The following is an 18,271-nucleotide window of genomic DNA, read 5'->3' as shown; positions in this document are numbered from 1 at the left end:
CCTCAATGAGAAACAAAAGCCCTATAACTATTATACAGCCCTTGAGCGAGAACATCTCGATAATTAGTCCACTCATTAGATGTCGACACACACGTGATAAATTATGGTTCACTCATTTCCCCCTCTGTAATTTCCCCTGATGAGTCATCCTCCTCCATTTCCATTGGATCAACAGACATTCTTTGCAAAATTAAATTGTGCAAAGGGCACAAACCATTATTATTCAGCATTGAGTCTTTATAGGAAAATACGATGGTGATCTCAAAATTCCCCATCGACCCTTAAGCCTTCCAAAACACCTCTCAATGATATTTCTTGCTCTAGCATGCCTCATATTAAAATATTCCTCCGCACTGTATGGTGGATTTTGTGCAGTCCAACCACCCAAGTGATACCTTTGACCTTGGTATGGAGCTAGAAATCCATTTGCATTTGCATAACTAGCATCAACAAGGTAGTAACACCCTTGAAGAACACGCAACCCATTTGGCCTTGAAATAGCATCTCGAAGCACACGCCCATCATGTGCTGAGCCCTCCGATCCAGGTAATATATATATGAATTTCATGTCAGGAGCACAAACACCGAGAATATTTGTCACAATGTCTCCTTTTCTTGACCTATATCTTCCTTTCAGCCTAGTTGGAACTGTTACCTTGATATGAGTTCCATCTAAAGCGCCCAAACAATTCTAGAAATAAAAGACACAACAAATAAAAGAATATCACAAAACTACTTCTTTAATTAGGATTTTTTCTTAAAACTAAAAACTGTTTGATAAGTCATTTACCTTAAAATATTTCCATTTACCATCTGTGCTATTCTCTGGTATAGGTTCAGGGGCCTTAAGTAGCAAGTGGTGCAACTTTAAAACAGCTACAAGACATAAGTTGAACGGTCTACTAACTATCTCACCACTTCGAAAGAAAAATTCTTTTATTGTTGAATTCTTCAAATGATGAGATAGTGTGTATAGGAATTGAGCCACTATCTCCTCTAGAGACATATTCCGTGTTGCTTTCAACCCGCCAACATCACTAAGCATTTCACACAAAGTGTAAAATGTTCTCCTGTTCATCCGAAGATGGCTGATACAAGCAGCATCACTATTGCGAATAAGGTTGCTCAACCGCACATTCCTTTGTTCTATGTTTTTTATCCTTTGTTCAATTTTTAAACATCTCCTTTTATATGCCATTGCAAGGAGTGACCACATATAGTAGTAAATAACAATGATGGAAGTCATCATATTTCTAAGGGCCATGTTCCTTCTTCAGGTTCTTGTGGATAAAGGAAGGCGAGCCATATTGCTGTACATAATAAAAAATGCAAGTAAACAAATAGGGTATCCAAAATAAAATTCTCTTTTATGCAGCCAACAAGCATAACAAATTCTAGCAACACACATCCTGTTCTACTAATGCATATCCAATTCAAAAACATAATTGATTTGTGGTTTTGTTATAAGTACAGATTTAAACCTAATTGATACACAAGCTAATGGAAGGTGAGTTCTCAGTGTCGATGTTGTGGATGGGGCAGCACTGATGCAATATAGCTAAAGTGATGCAAGTATGCAACACATGGTATTGCCATGTAACAAGCTGTAGGTCATCAAACAGAAACATAATCATGTCAAACAATCCATGTGTGCACTTTTATGATAACATTAATTCAAGTAACAAGAATTAAAAGTTAATTATTTAGGAATAAGTCAAGCTGTTCCCTTTCTACTTTCCACCTCTATGATGCAAGCATCCAAAAAGACAGATCAAGAACCAACATGATAAAACATGCTACTAAGTGCCATCAAATAATTCAGGATAAACATTCAGACATCTTGTTTAAGTATCAATTGAACTCTCTAAAATATTCTGAAATTTAGTTTAAAATTCCCAGTCAAACAAAGGCTAATTAGTCTAATTTTCCTGATGCTAAATACTCAAACCGGTCAATTTTCCTGGTGCTAATTAGTCTAATTGGTCCTTAAACCGGCCAATGCATTGTTAAGCGGATCTGTAAGAACTACTACAAGCCATTGCAAATATGTACATCTTCATGTCACATGAATGCTGTGAGAACAATCAACTGGGGCTTAAATCTACTTTCAGCTATACCTGCAAACAATTAGGACCATTTAAGGACCGATTGAGTGGGATGTATATTTTATCCTCCATATCATAAGTTCACAATACAAATGTTATTCAACCTAAAAAATAGCATGGTGTTTTACATGCATAACCCAAGCCCACACTGCTCAAGGAGAGTAACTGAACTAAGGATTAACTGCTAAAAATTGAATGTGCGAAACAAGTATTCCTGTATCGACATGATGTTCTTTCTCTTAAAACCAATCTGGACTATCTCGTGTCAAAATAACAAATTAGAGGATCTTGCAAGTCACAACAGGTCAGGCCATGGCATAACTGCCTAGAGATGACAAAGTTTGCATTTGGAAACTCTCTTGAGAAGCAGAATAACTACAATCCCTAAGTGAGGTAGCAAGTGTTTGCTGTAAGAGAAGCTGTGTCAAGAAAGCCCGAGATAAATCGAGGAGGACCTGTGTCAAGAAGAGGCGCAAATCCTTCTCTTCCCCTTGCAGTTCCTTCTCTTCCCCCTGTAAATCCTTCGGTTTTCCTCATTCTCCTCCACTGCCTTGCAAAGGAACGGATCTAGGGTTAGAAGAGAAGAGGATTTGAGAGAAGGAGATGGGAAAGGGAGGAAGCGCCTTCGTACCGGTGACGAGGGGAGCAGCTGCCGGCAACGTTCAGGAGACGAAGGACATACAACGGCGGCGCACTTCTCCCCTACGCGAGATGGGGGTGATGGCAGTATCGATGAGACGGGAAATGGATGTCGGGGGAGACGGGGGAGCTGAGGGGGAGCGGTATCGACGGGATACCGGGGAGGGAGGCCTGTAATCGGGTGGAAACTGCCTGATATCCGATTGCGGGTAATTGAATTGCGGAGGAGGTTGAAACAAATGGGTGTATGGGTATCGCTTAACACCCGTAATCCGTTTACCTTACATTTTCGCAAACCAAACGCCTTCTAAGAATTTGGAAAATCACACCATTGAACTCTCATTCATAAGCAGCAAATCGTAAGTCAAATTAGGCATCATCATACTGTTTCGTCAATCGTTTATGCGTTGGTCCTACAGTTTCGTCGATCGTTTATGCAGCATGCTTTTGCTGTTACGAAAGACTACTGCAACTATCTCTGTCGTGCGAACCTTTGATGGTCGGACAGCAAACAATCTTAGGTCCTGAAACGGAAAGAACAAGGAGAGCTTGAAAAAAAAAACCCTGATGGTGAAAACAAGAATTCAAAAGGTAAAAACTGCCGTCCTCGGTCCTCACGAACGGCTTGCTGCCTTCAGGAGACAAGGCGACCGTGGGCAGGCTAAAAGAGCTGAACACCAGACTTCAGTTTGTTCTGCTTCCACTTAGGGAGGCTGTAGAAAGCTGCTCTGGTCATCCTGAAACTTCTCTCTGAACTCGGCTGACGATAAGTAGAACTGCATCCCATTGATAACAGTAACTGAATGTCATCATCTGATCTGACAGATGGGGAGTGGAAGAACGGTTGCTCCCCTCTCGCTTGGTCACGTTGATGTTGGGGACAGGTCTTCAGCTGTGGTTGTCAGAAGTTCATAAGGGTAGATCATGCGGAGACAAGAAGGTAAGGTACTAAACATTTAGTCTCTGCGATCAGGCAGAATTGGAAACAAAAGAGTAGTATTATATGACCTTTTACTGACTTGGGTATTATACCTCTCATCGGACCATCAAATCGTTAGAGTATGTACTCTTAACAAATTCCATGAAATCATTGACCCCATTCTCATGCTCGGGGATAAATAGTTCACAACCGTGTATCCAACGTCTATCCATCTGTCAAATGCTTATTGTTTAGCTTTCGAATCAAGCAGTAGCTTGGAAGTGCCTTACATCGAAAGACCTTAATGCGAAATGAAATTTTGGCGAATTCAACTCAAAATTCCTGACCAGATTGACGCGCCACATTTGTGCTGCCGTAGGATTGGGCTGCCACCGGGAGCAACAAAATTGGTGGTCATGGCCAAATGATTGTACAGCCTAAAGTTGAGCTAGGGAGCTCGATCCATTTTCAAAGCGTCAAATGAAGAAAGTGAGGGGTCAGCAGCTGGAGTAACCATTGTACTGTATGTAAAAGGAAGCCCAAAGAAGTCTCCAGAAATGCACTCTTACCTGTGTTGGTAATGGCAGCAGAAGAAGCTTCTTTGTGGTTATCAAACTGAAGTCTTTTCATTTGACAATCTCGACCATGAAAATCAGCCATGAAAACCATTGCCATAGACAGGACTCCATAGGGAAAGGCTGCACCTAAGCTGCAAAAAAACATATATACAGGGAAATGGTCAGAACTTCCAAAAAACTTTAATCTACAATCTGGTATGAATCAGTTGTATACAGAAAATCGAAAGAAAAATGCTCTTGAAAATGTCTGAGTTCCTTCTAGACACACGTCTACCAGGGGCGGGCCCAGCAGTTTAAGACTGTGTATTCAGAAGTTCAAAATGTACAAAATTTTGACTATTTGAGCCTTATTTTTCAACATGTATATAGTTGACTATACCCTTGAATACTATGGATTAGCACAACCCCCTGGGCCCGCCCCTGACGTCTACCACGATCACTTAATCCTAGGTTGACAATAGTGGTGGATGCCAATCTATTAATCCTACTAGTTCAACCTATTTTTTTTACAGTTAAGAGCAGTGAATATTTTTTCAGATCACAGTATCCATTTTCTCAAATACTTTTAGTTTGTGTGTTATTTAGTTAAAAACTTGAATATACTGAATTGTGCAAAAAAACAAGATTTCTAGAAGATAATGTGCTAAGCGCACGACTATTGGCATGCAGATGAAAACTGCGCTAAGCATATACGCATAATAAGTTTTTTTTGAAAAAGAGTGCTTATTGACTATTATGCTTCATATATTCTTTTCTGTATTGGCAAGGAAATAATAAGCAAGGCGACCTACAATTTCATGGTTATACAAACTGATTAATGCTGCAGTTACAGGACCATCCGATCCATAGCCTCAGGCATAGTTAGTTTATCAAATAAATAAGATACAGGCAGCATGGATAGTAAGAACTAATAAATTGACTAATTGAGTATGGTTCCCATCAAATAGAGGAAGCCTACTCCCTGTAAAGGAGTAAGAACATTTGAGGCAGAAGCCGTGCATTTGGTGTGCTCAACCAATGGAGAACTATGTCATCAGATAAAGGCATCCAACATCCAGATGAAATTCATTGATTACTTAATTCTATGCTTATTTCAATGAAAAGTAAAGCTGCACTTAGGAAAAAGGGAAAAACGAAGCAAAATCACCTGAGGAGGACAGTTCCACATCCGAATTGTGCCAGCATTTCCAAGTCAGGTAACTGCCCTGGCATCGCTGCTATTGTGATAGACCTGCAATGCAAAGGTCTGAGTCTCTTCCATACATAAGGCAAAACATATTGTTGGATTAATAATGTACAAGAAATCAACAGATGCACAACAGTGAGAAAAAAACATCATCCTGAGAACTTTCACAAGCCACACAAAACTGCAGCCTGATGGCCCAAAAACCATCCACCTAACATATCACTTGGATAAAATCTGTAGCTAATGGACTACTCTGTGTTTGCTATAAGTACTCAAATTTAGTCTGCACGACCATAGTGTATAATTACCATGGAACAAAACTTTGACTTGCTCTTGTATCCAGAAGTTCAGAATCAATGTTCATGTGTTCTATTCTTCCTAAACTTCTTAGATTGCACGTCAACAACAAAAGCACTTTTTTCTTTCTTTCATCAGTCAAAAGGATGGCATGTACAATACATGAGTTGAATTACTAATCACCTCAAACAGCAGGAAATCCTAAGCACTTCAATTCAAATACTAATTGCACCAAACTGATAAAATGAACCAAGATGCCAAATTGATCTGAACATCACATATGGATCAGTAAAACGCTTTCTCCCTCAGTGCATGAGTATGAGCACAAGGCTTATGGTTAGGCCTGACACACGTTGAAAGGTAACAGATGTTGACGCTGAATTCTAAATTCAACAAAAGCAAAAGCAAATCACATGCCTAATAATGCAACTGAGTCTCAGAAAATACTATTCATAACCACCATGATAAAATAATCTTTCATCTAAAAAGCATACCCAGTCATAATTGAAGATACCAATAGCTTGAAGAAGGGATTCCAAAGGGCTTCTACAACTACACAGATGTGATCAGATGGAAGCAGGCCCAACATGCCAGATATGGTCCTCTTCATTGCATCTACTGTTTCAGGAGCAACATCTTTCTGAATGACACTTAGGTCCCAGGGCTCTGTATCCTGGATCAAGTCCCAGGGCATGGATTTCTACAAGATAACCAAATACATAATGAGCAACTTTTACAGCATGGCCAAAACAATGTCTAAGTGAATTTTAATAGATAAAAATCAAACGTCATGAATATCTATACTGTAGTTAAACCAAGCAAGTTTGTAGGCACTTTATAAAATATAATACTTAAACATGTGCATTATTGTATTAATATCACCCCTAGCAAGTGTTCACCGCTAGCACAAATAGATTTCCACCTGCGGGTACCTTATATCATCTCACCACCGCCAGTGCTAATTGTGGCACGACACAAAAAAAAGGCTACCAGAAGCCGCAACCACCAGCAGCATGCCGTGCCGGTCCGTCCATGCCAAGGCCACACAGAGCTCTGCTGGCCACAGCTCCACCGGTCACCAAGAACCCCATCGCCACCTGCACAACAAGCAACAGTTCAATGGTTCAGCACAGGCCGTGGAATGAAATTACCACCACGTACAGTTGCCAACAAGGAATTACCATGGATTATTACTCACTAGGCAGATAAGTGCACTACGCTGCATAAGTTTAATTTTTATGGGTCATGGTTCTTTGATAACATAAGATGTTTGTGGACTGTATTTCGTATGGATAATAGGAAGTAACAAAAATACAGGTAAGTAAATCATGGAATCTGTGTACATGGATCTATAAATTTCAGTAGCCAACGTATTGATCAGTTCAACACTTGACACCGTGTATGATTAGGTTCTAGAGATCGGCAATAAGCATCTCGTCGGTAACAAATCAGTCAAAGCACACACTCGAAAATGAATTTTCAGGATATATTAGCTCTACATGACAACAGCTAGACGCGATTGCCATATCTTGCATTTGATGTTGCATAAAAACATTAAAAATAGCTTCCCTGCTACCATGTGGAGGGCCACATGATAGTATTGGAACAATGAACAAAGAGAATGGGGGCAGAAGCAATCACTAAGGGAAGGGACGTCTAACAGTAAAGGTGCTAAAAACAGAATCACTAAAGCAAAGAAAAATGTGTCGACCATTATTGTGAAAAAACATTACCTGTATCTTTTGTTTAGGACAGGTATGAAAGTCCAAAATTCGGTAATAGTTCTTGAATGGTAGAGGTACAAACATCAACGCAGCCAGAAGGAACATATTCAGAACATTCACTTATCACCTTCAGCAGCTCTTAGTATGCTGGAGGACCTTCCATATTTGCTTATATGCTACATATGGAAAGACAGGACACTGCAGAAACAAATAGAACATAATAGCATATCAAAGCTTAGCAATCATATTTCTTCAGGAAAATGCCTAAGCAGAGATTGTACCAGCTCCCAACAGGAGTTCCCAGATCCATTAAGTACTTACAAATGCTAATACACACAAGTTAAATATATAGATCTCCATTCCAGTTATTAATAGGCACAATGTTGACTTTACTTAAAAACCTACACATTGACTTGAGTCTGTGATGGCAGGAAGCAACAATATTATGGTTATATATATTAGCAAACAAAAAAATGGGATATATTTTGTAGACTTCAAAGAATTGCAATTCAACATATGGCAAGGATGTCCTCTAAACTTCATAACCTCAAGAGTGCAACAACGTATCATACCAAAATTTGCCAAATATTGCAAAATAGCTTCAGTTGAAAGAAAATTATATTTGTACCTTCAGCTGCAGCAGCCTCGTTGGGAACTGCTGCTCGAGCACACCTGCCTGAGAAATCTGTAGGAAATTGATGTTAACACAAATAGGTAGGGTTAGGATTTCCTGTTCAGTTTGAGGGAAAAAAGAGAGCAAGTATAATAAGGGGCTGTAAGCTGGCTGAATGCTGACGTGGAGGAGAGAGAAGAGGTGAGAGAGGAGAAGCGGGCTATAAGCTTACAGCCGACTTGGGCACAGGAACCAAAAAACTTGGTGAGAATGACTTGTGGGTCATGTATTAATGGTGAAGAGTTAACCATTGTACGAGTGGGCTAGAAAAAAGCTGAGAGAAACCTTACAGCCCGCTTGCTAGCTGCGTTATTAAACTTGCTCTCAGGCCGCGAGCACGCGTTCTAAGGACGGTGTCGTTCAATAGACGGTCTGCATTGACACGTAATCTTGACACGATTCAATAGTTAACTCGTACAATGGATTGTCCTATAAGTTATCTGGTAGTGGTATATAATTCCTTAATTTGTGCATAAAAAATAAAATATCATGAGTTACATGGCAACAATAACTCGTACAATGGTTATTAAGTTATCTCGTAGTCCAGCTCATGAGGTGGTTGTTTCGCGAAGCAACGACCTCTTTCTCTCTCCTCGCTCTCTCTCCTCCACATCATCAAAAATCCTACGTGGCACTGCATGAGACGACCTATGAGACCGTTGACGTGTAGTAATGTACTTGCCCTAAGGTGTTTGGATACACCCTACTAAAGTTTAGCACCTGTCACATCGGATATTTGGATGCTAATTAGAAGTATTAAACATAGGTTAATTACAAAACTAATTGCACAGATGGAGTCTAATTCGCGAGACGAATCTATTAAGCCTAATTAGTCCATGATTTGATAATGTGGTGGTACAGTAACCATTTGCTACTGACGGATTAATTAGACTTAATAGATTCATCTCGCAAATTAGCACAGGGTTCTGCAATTAGTTTTATAATTAGCTCATATTTAGTCCTCCTAATTAGCATCCGAACCTCCTGTCGGTGTTTTAGACCGGCAACCCGCCTAGGGGTACCCTAGGTGGTCTTTTGTGCGGTAAAGGTCGTCGAGAATCAAGGAATCAATGGTGACGCAAGGAACACGATTTAGATAGGTTCGGGCCGCTGGATCGCGTAATACCCTACGTCCTGTGTGTTGGTTTGTATTGATGTATGTTCTGGTTTTGAGGATTGTTGTTTGAGGGGGGTCCCTGCCCGGCCTTATATACATGGGTGGGCAGAGTCACAAGTCTGAGTCCTAGCCGGGTACTATTACAGAATTCTACTCGGTACCAGCCCGAGTAGTTTTCCATAAACATACAAGACTAGGCCGAGTAGGATACGCCCATCCTTGTTCTGATCATGTCCGAGTACGTCCCTTAGTGGGCCGTCCAAGGCCTACTCGTGGGTCTGGGGAGTAGTCCCGACAAGCCCCCGAGTACTTTATAGTCGTGCGCCATAGTCTTGGGCACTGCAGGCACTACCCGAGTAGTTTTTGTAGATTGAAGTGCTCGAGTACTGTCGCGTGGCTGGAAGGTACTCTTCCTACAGCTTCGAGTTGTCTCCGTCCCGAGTAACTTTTATATGGTAGTGCGATGTCAATCGCACTCCATATGGAGTAGCCCTCGAGCCTTAGGTTGAGTCGAAGAATTAGGCTTAGGGTCAAACCAGCTTTTGCCCATTTTACCCTCGGAGATCTTGAAAAAGAAAAAACTGACCAACGGGTACGGTACCCGCAGCCCCTGAGCACTTAGGCGATTCCTGTCGTTGAAGTGGTCATCATTCCGTTGAATGCAGTAGCCGTTGGGTGTTTATTGCGATTAATACGCGATTTAATCTGTCCGTTGCGCAACTGACGCGTCGAATCCGGAGCCGGCGGAGATAAATTTGGAAAGGCCCTTTTCGGTTGCTGTGACGCCATACGGGCATTAGATCTGTTCTTCCTCCTCCTCTACGTCTTCGCTCACTTTTTCGCCACCGCCAGTGCCACCGCCTCCGCCATTGCCACTTAGATCCGAGTGGAAGCCTCTTCCTTAACTTGAGGTTGAGACCATCGGATGCGCTCCAAGAAGATGGGCAAGAAACCCGAGAAGATCCAAGGCAAGGCTCCGGCGATGGGCAAGGTCAGATCCAAGAAGGGGAAGGAGTTGGTGCTGCCGGCGCCAAAGGTGGGGCTGACAAACCAGACAGCTCCGCCGCCACCTGGGGCAACTTGGCGACACTCAGTGATGAAGGAGGAAGCAGTCCAAGCGCTAGTTGATGCCAAGCTCCTTCAGCCGAAGGAAATCGTGTAGTGGCGCCCCACGTTCCCCAATGCATGGCAGTTTGAGGAACATCCTACCGAGACAGTGATGCTTGCTCATTTCGTGGAAAGGGGACTGGCCGTGCCCACCTCCGACTTCTTCAGAGATATTCTCGAGTACTCCAATCTTCAGCTCGTCCACTTGAATCCCAATGGAGTACTGCACATGGCTATATTTGTACATCTGTGCGAAGTTTTCCTGGGAGTACCTCCAAGTCTCGAGCTATTTAGGAAACTGTTCCGTTGCAAGCCTCGGCCGAGTGCCCAGCGGACGGAGGTCTTTGGAGGCGCCGGGTTCCAACTCAGGAACCCGAATGCATATATTGAGTATAATCTGACCGACTCCCATGGGGATTGGAAGAAAAGGTGGTCCTACATCGGGAACCATGATCCTCGCTTGCCTGTGGTGACTGGTCACGCACCCAAGCATGCGGAAAACAGGGTAAGCGAGCCCAAGGACACCCCTGAGCTTAATCTCCAGATGCAGCAGATCACCGAGTTGAAAGCACTCGGTCTGACTAGGATCAACGTGGCAGCCAGCTTCCTGAAGAGAAGGGTCCAGCCACTTCAAAAACGTGCTCACCCGGGAAGTGAGTACAAATGTCTGAAGGATCCATCGCGTATGTCTGAGGAGGACATATCTGACGATGACGTGGAGGCACTGCTGGCTAAGTTTTTTAGGAACTATCAGGGAGTACCAGTAATCCCTGCTGCCCTTCGTCAGTATGAATCCTGGTATGAGCCAGAAGTGGTAAGTTTTTCCTCCTGACTTGTTCTTCTTTGACTTGGGATTCTTGTTGTTGACACCGATTTGTTGTTTAGAAGCCCCGAGTTCTTGACGGCTACGTGGCACAGTCGGAAGAAGAGTCGGAAGCTGTTGTCGAGGAGTCGGAGGACGAGCCTTCTCCTCCTATCAAGAGACGCAGAGTAGTCCGCAAGATGGCTGCGGCGAAGTCTGTTTCAACCACTGAAAGGTCTCGGGGTACCAAGGTATGTAGTCGATAACTTGTAAGTTACTGAGGAGCTTGAAATGCGTTATTGATGTGGTGAATCTTGTCTTGGTTTGCGAAGGCTGTAGATGAGGCTGTCTATGAAGAAATAGCCGCGTCCGACCCTGGAGTCAGTGAGGGGGCTGTTGACACGGTGCCGGAGAAGGTACCATCAACAGAAGCTGTGGTAGCCCCCGAGTTAACTGCGCCAACTCCTCTGGCTGCCATGCCGCCCATTGCCGACCAGGCGGTTCTGGGGCTACATGCTGGAGTAGCGAAGGAGGTGTCACCAGTACTTGCTACTGGCACCTTGCTGTCCAATGTGATCGCTAATGGTAAGCGTTGTCTCTTCCGATTATTTTCAATTGAGTAGTACTGTTGGTCTTGACTTCGATTTTTCAGGTCTTGGTGAGAAGGCGGTGCCAGCGGCTGTTCCCGCGGCTCCGAATACTCGGCCGCCTGTCGCCGAGAAGAAGCGTGTGCGACTGCTGCTACGTTCAACCCGGTGAGCCTTCTTTTTCTCTTTTGAATAACGTTGAAGTGTCTTGAACTCATGTAGTAACACTTTTGTAGTGCAGAGATGCAGAGGAATCTATTACTGTAGAGACAGAGATAGTGCCGAAACCTTTGACTACAGCATCTATTCCGCTGGAGGACTTCATTGTTGAAGAAATACCCGAGGTTGCGATGGTCGTCTTGGAGCTACTATGTCGATGCTTCAAGACGTGATTTGCTCAGTGGAGGAACCCGTTGCTGCATCAGGCTCGGGGAGTGCCGGCCTATCATCATCCTCTGGCGGAGCGCTGGCTGTTGTTGAGAAATCCAAACAAACGACTGGTCCAGGTAAGTGCCTGTAATTTGTTATTGTAGTCGTAGTCGGTAGCTGATATGGTAAATGTTTGTAGGTGCTTCTTTGGGTACGATTCCTCATCTTGTGGAGAGTACCCAAAGGCCAGTACTCAGCTCGCCTTCTGACTTGGAGCTCTAGAGGGCCATGGATGTGTTCCAGGGCGTCCACGTAGATATTGCTGATGTTACTGCATGATCCGAGTAGTCGTGAGGCGTGAAACTCACCACAGCTTACTCGGATCCTTTCAGGAAAGAAACCATCAGCTGGAGCAGGAATGTGCCCGACTGAGAGAAGCGCTTCGGGTTCATGAAGTCGGGGCGAAATCCTTTGCCGTGGAACGCGCGGATCACGCCGTTCTACAGGAGAAACTGGAGAGCCGCTATAAATCCTTGAACAAGAAGTATCAAGGTAAGCATTGCGACTACTTTGGGTGTGTCCAACTGTAGTTGGCTATAGCCTGAGTTCTTTTGCTTTGTAGAGCTCAAGAAATAGGAGGCGTCTGCAAGGAACCAAGTGATTGATTGGAGGAACGCTCATGACCGAGTGGCAGATGAAGCCGAACATCTTCGGGCCGCGCTCACTGAAGCACAAGCTGCGTGCGAGCATCAGCGGGACCGAAAGATGCAGAATGGCGTGATGCTCGCCATGGCCATGGTGGCATGTAGAGATCATGCCCAGACCTTGGGAAGACTTCGGGGCGAACTCCGAGAGTTGTCTGGAGCGGCCGAAGATTTGGTGAATGCCATAGCCCCCGTGGAGGAAGGCGCAGGACCGCAATCGCTAGTAGAGCGACTAAGAGCTGCCCCGAGTAAAGTAGCGGGACTTTGCAAGACTGTTTGCAAATAGGTGCTTGCGGTTGTGAAGTCCTACTACCCGAGGGCAGACTTGGCGGCAGCTGGTGATGGCATGGCTCGCAACTGCACAGAGGAGGCCTATGCGCAGTACCTTGAGGAGGCGGAGCCCATTGCAGCCAAGATGTTGGAGTTCGTCTCCTTAGAAGAACTTTGAGCTTTTTGTGTGTACCCTTGTTCTTGTACCGAGTATGTTGATACTTTTGAATATCAAGCTTTTTGGATTTTGGAGTTCGTTGTCTTGCGAAGAATGTTGTTGAATCCTGAAGTATTGCGAGTCGGCTGGGCCTGACCCTCTGGGGAGGGGATTCGTCTCGCCCGACCTTGAGTTTTAGGGTCAGTAAACCTGACCCCTTCGAGGGTGAAAACTTCGCCTCGCCCGACCCCGAGTCCCGGGGTCGGATGCGCCCGACCTTTCGAGGGTGGAACTCTGCCTCGCTCGACCCCGAGTCCTGGGGTCGAGGCGCCCGACCCTTCGAGGGTGGAACTCAGCCTCGCCCGACCTTAGGTCCCAGGGTCAGAGTAGTTGGAGCCCTCGACATGTAGGCTAAGCTTGGCTTGTAGTAGTCCCGAGTGTCGAGTAGTCGTAATGCTGTTTGAGTACTCGTCTTTTGAGGAACACGGGTGTACTGTACTCGGCTATCCTTTGTTGATGTACGGGTGTACTCCTTTGTCCTTTGCGGATGCACGGGTGTACTGTGCTCCTTTGTCCGTTGCGGCATGAGTGCAGTCACATGGGCTGAGTCAGGAGTCATCAGACTTATTGATCACGGGTGCACAGTAACTCTTGGGCTGGTGGTAGTTGGAGCTTTCGGCTATAAATAGGGCCATCTGCTGGGCGAGCCAACTCAAGCTTCTGAGTAGCAATGGATTGCCTGCGGTTGCTTCTGTTTGAGTGTAGAGAGCCAGCAAAGAGCGCACCGGTGCTAGAAGATTCCTCGTAGATTAAGGCCACCTTCCCTCCACAGACTCTTGCGCTCGTAGGGATAGCCGCGATGCTAGAAGAATCCTCGTAGGAGGGTTCGTCGCATGCCTCATCTTGCAGCTCCTGATCCAGTGGAGTACGCGCTGGAACTCGCAGCGAGTGATGGGTGATGAGTGCCGCGGTCTTCATCCTGCTCTGAAAGATGGTGGAGGTGCGGCCGTAGAGTAGATGGGCTTCGCAAGGCTAGCAAAAGAGCAGCCTTGGTTCCCTCTAGGCGCGTCTTGCCGGATTTGGCGTTGCCGCTGTCCTGGTGATGGCGGTAATGGAGTACCTGGCAGTGCCTTGGGTAGGATACCTGGGTATGGCTGCGTTTTGCGCAGCTTCCTTGCGTGTGGGCCCTTCCTGCGGTCGGCAGACCTGAGTGGCCTTGTGTTATAGTAAAAGCCTGAGGCTTAAATGCAGCCCGCCAGTAGGCAGTTGCTTGTAGTCTTTGTTAAGCCGAGTCCTTGTACTCGTATGTAACTTGATGTACTCTTGTTTCAGTAAAGATTGATATGAAGAGTTTGTATCAGGGCAAGGATCCTTGTTGTACTGATAGTGTGTCATAGCAAACACCCCTTGAAGTCGATAGTCGAGTAGTCGGCCTGAGTAGTCGCCTTGAAGTGAGTACTCGAGTGTTGTTATGGGTAATAGCGACAGAGGTGTTCTATATTTCAGGAGTTTGGCACCTGTTCTCCTGAGAGCTCTTCGAGTCTGTAAGATCCGGGTCCTGTAACCTTTGATACGATGTAAGGACCTTCCCACGGTGAATTGAGTTTATGCAATCCTGACGTGTCTTGAATACGCTTAAGGACCATATCGCCCGAGTTAAAAGATCTTTCCTTGACGTTGCGGTCGTAATAACGCCTTAAACCGTCAAGGTATTTGGCAGATTACACTAGTGCTGCGCATCTTGTTTCTTGCAAACTGTCGATATCCGTTCGCCGCGTTTCTATTGCAAGCTCTTCGTCGTATTGTTCAACAGATGGTGATTGCCACATGATGTCGGCGGGTAGGATGGCTTCTGAGCCATATACCAGAAAATAGGGTGATAGACCCGTAGTCTTGCATGGTTGGGTATGTAGGCCCCACAAGGCATTGGGTAACTCTTTGAGCCATCGGCCACCTTTGGTGTTGCCGACGTCATGCAGTCGTTTCTTCAGAGCATCGAGTATCATGCCACTAACATGCTCGACTTGACCGTTGGCTCGCGGATGAGCAACCGAGACATAGCGGACGTTGATGCCGCTATTCTCGCAATATTCCCAGAAGTCATGATTGTCGAAGTTTGACCCGAGATCTGTGATAATCCTGTTGGGAAAACCATAGCGATGTACGATTTCATCCAAGAAGTCGAGAACTCGGTCTGCCTTTGGGCAAGTGACTGGTTTGACCTCGATCCACTTGGTGAACTTGTCAATCGCCACTAGTACTTTGTTGAATCCTCCTGGCGCAGTTGGTAACGGGCCAATCATGTCGAGCCCCCAGCAGGCAAATGGCCATGTTGTTGGTATTGTGACTAGCTTGTAAGCCGGCACATGTTGCTGTTTTGTGAAGAATTGACAACCTTTGCATTTCTGGACTAGTTGCTTGGCGTCGGCCAGAGCCATTGACCAGTAGAACCCTGCTCTGAAAGCCTTGCCAACTAGTGTCCTCGAAGAGGCGTGGTTGCCGTAGATTCCTCTGTGAATCTCTTCTAAGATTTCTTGGCCATCTTCTCTGGTGATGCACTTCATGAGTACTCCAGATGATGCACCTTTCCTGTAGAGCTTGTCTCCGACTAGAACGTAATTCTTTACTCGTCGGGAGATTTGCTCGGCTTTATTCTTGTCGGATGGTAGCTGGTGATCTTTGATGTAGTCGATGAAGGGTGTCCTCCAGTCGACTTCTATCATCATGATCTCTTGGGAGGCGTCAGTAGTCGGGACTACTGGCGGTGTGACTTGTTCAGGTATGGATGGCTTGTGTAGTTCGTGTACGAAAATTCCTGCTGGAACTTCTGCACGAGTTGAGTCTATTTTGGATAAGACGTCGGTAGCAATGTTGTTGTCGCGGACGATGTGATGGAACTCCAAGCCGGAGAATTTGTTTTCCAGTTTACGGACTTCTTTGCAATAAGCGTCCATGTTGTCCTTGTTTCGGTCCCACTTGTCATTGACCTGGTTTATGACGACTAGGGAGTCACCGTACACCAGTAGTCGTTTGATGCCGAGGGAGATTGCAAGGCGAAGGTCGTGTAGCAGTACTTCGTACTCGACTTCATTATTGGATGCTTCCCAGAATATCTGTAGCACGTACTTGAGTTGGTCTCCCTTGGGGGAGATGAGTAATACGCCTACGCCGGCCCCTTCAAGTTTGAGGGATCCGTCAAAGTACATTACCCAATGTTCTGGTCGTTCAACTGGAGTTGGAACTTGATTTTCGGTCCACTCGGCTATGAAGTCGACCAAAGCCAGAGACTTGATGGCTGTCCTTGGCTTGAAGCTCAAAGTAAGAGCTCCGAGTTCGATTGCCCATTTGGAGATTCTACCCGTGGCATCTCTGTTATGGAGAATTTCGCCAAGCGGGAAGTCGGAGATGACTATGATGTTGTGCTCTTGGAAGTAATGGCGCAGCTTCCGGGAGGTGAGCAGAATAGCATATAATAGCTTTTGAATCGGTGAATACCGAGTTTTGGAGTCCGAGAGTACTTCACTGACGAAGTAGACAGGTCGTTGGACCTTGTAAGCATGGCCCGGTTCAGACCGTTCGACTACTATTGCCGTGCTGACGACATGAGTAGTAGCGGAGATGTATAGGAGCAAGTCCTCGTTCGGCGAGGGAGCGGTGAGTACAGGAGGCTTTGACAGAAAGTCTTTGAGTTGTGTGAAAGCCTTATCTGCCTCTTCCGTCCATTTGAACTTGTCCTGGCATTTGAGAAGCTTGAAGAAGGGTAGTCCCCGTTCTCCAAGTCTCGAGATGAACCGGTTGAGAGCGGCAATGCAGCCTGTGAGTTTCTGCACATCTTTAATGCTGGCTGGTGCCTGCATGTTTGTGATGGCAGATATCTTCTCCGGGTTGGCCTCAATGCCGCGATGGCTAATGATGAACCCGAGTAGTTTGCCGGAAGGTACTCCGAAGACGCACTTAGTAGGATTGAGTTTCCATCGGAAAGCGTGGAGACTGGAGAAAGTTTCCTCCAAGTCGGCGATGAGTTCCTCCCGGTGTCTTGTTTTGACGATGACGTCGTCAACATAAGCTTCGACATTGCAATGAAGTTGTTTTTCAAAGCACATCTGTATGGCCCTTTGGTAAGTTGCTCATGCGTTCTTGAGTCCGAAGGACATTGTTTTGTAGCAGAAAGCTCCAAAGGGTGTGATGAACGATGTTTTGGCTTGATCTTCCTCTTTGAGGCTTATCTGATGATAGCCGGAGTAGCAATCGAGGAAGCATAGCAAGGCGCACCCAGCGGTGGAGTCGACCACTTGATCGATCCTGGGTAACCCAAAAGGATCTTTCGGGCAGTGTTTGTTGAGGTCGGTGTAGTCGACACACATTCTCCATTCGTTGTTTTTCTTACGAACGAGCACAGGATTGGCAAGCCAGTCAGGATGGAAGACTTCCTTGATGAATCCTGCCGCGAGTAGCTTGGCTAAGTCTTTTTTGATGGCTTCGCGTCTGTCCTGAGCAAACCGGCGTAGTCATTGCCGTTTTGGAGTAGCTTTGGGATCGATGTTGAGGGAATGCTCGATCAGTTCCTTGGGCACACCTGGCATGTCGGCCGACTTCCAAGCAAAGATATCGTGGTTAGCCTGAAGGAAACTAACGAGCGCGAATTCCTATTTAGGATCCAGCCCTGTTCCGATCAGGGCTGTCTTGGAAGGATCACCGGTCTGGAGGTCAATCGATTTGAAGTCTTGCTCGCTGGTGGGTTTCACCTTTGTGCAGCCTGACTTGTTTTCCGGGATCTCGAGTTCAGTTGGATGGAATTTGTTTGAAGCTGTGAAGACTTGCTGCATGGGACTAGGAGATTGAGTAGTCGCAGCAATTTCCACAGCTTCGGTGTCGCACTCGTAGGATCTCCAGAGATCTCCTCATAGCGTGAGCTCTCCTTTGGGACCTGGCATCTTGAGTACCAAGTAGACATAATGTGGTATGGCCATAAACTTGGCTAGTGCTGGCCATCCGAGTATGGCGTGATAAGAAGTCTCGAAGTCGGCGACCTCAAAT

At 45.5% G+C, this 18,271-nt stretch overlaps 1 long non-coding RNA gene across 1 annotated transcript; it reads right to left on the bottom strand.

Moving 5' to 3' along the window:
* Positions 1-3,301: 3,301 nt before the first annotated feature.
* LOC117837216 (uncharacterized) lies at positions 3,302-6,454 on the bottom strand. Its single transcript, XR_011897161.1, has 3 exons — positions 6,219-6,454; positions 5,389-5,472; positions 3,302-4,372 (listed from the first exon to the last, which is right to left on the bottom strand). It is a non-coding gene; the product is annotated as an uncharacterized lncRNA (long non-coding RNA).
* Between the last annotated feature and the right edge of the window lie 11,817 nt (positions 6,455-18,271).

Source organism: Setaria viridis, chromosome 1 (assembly GCF_005286985.2).
Source record: "Setaria viridis chromosome 1, Setaria_viridis_v4.0, whole genome shotgun sequence".
In the NCBI taxonomy this organism is placed as follows: Eukaryota; Viridiplantae; Streptophyta; class Magnoliopsida; order Poales; family Poaceae; genus Setaria; species Setaria viridis.
This window is presented reverse-complemented; position numbering and strand designations above follow the sequence as displayed.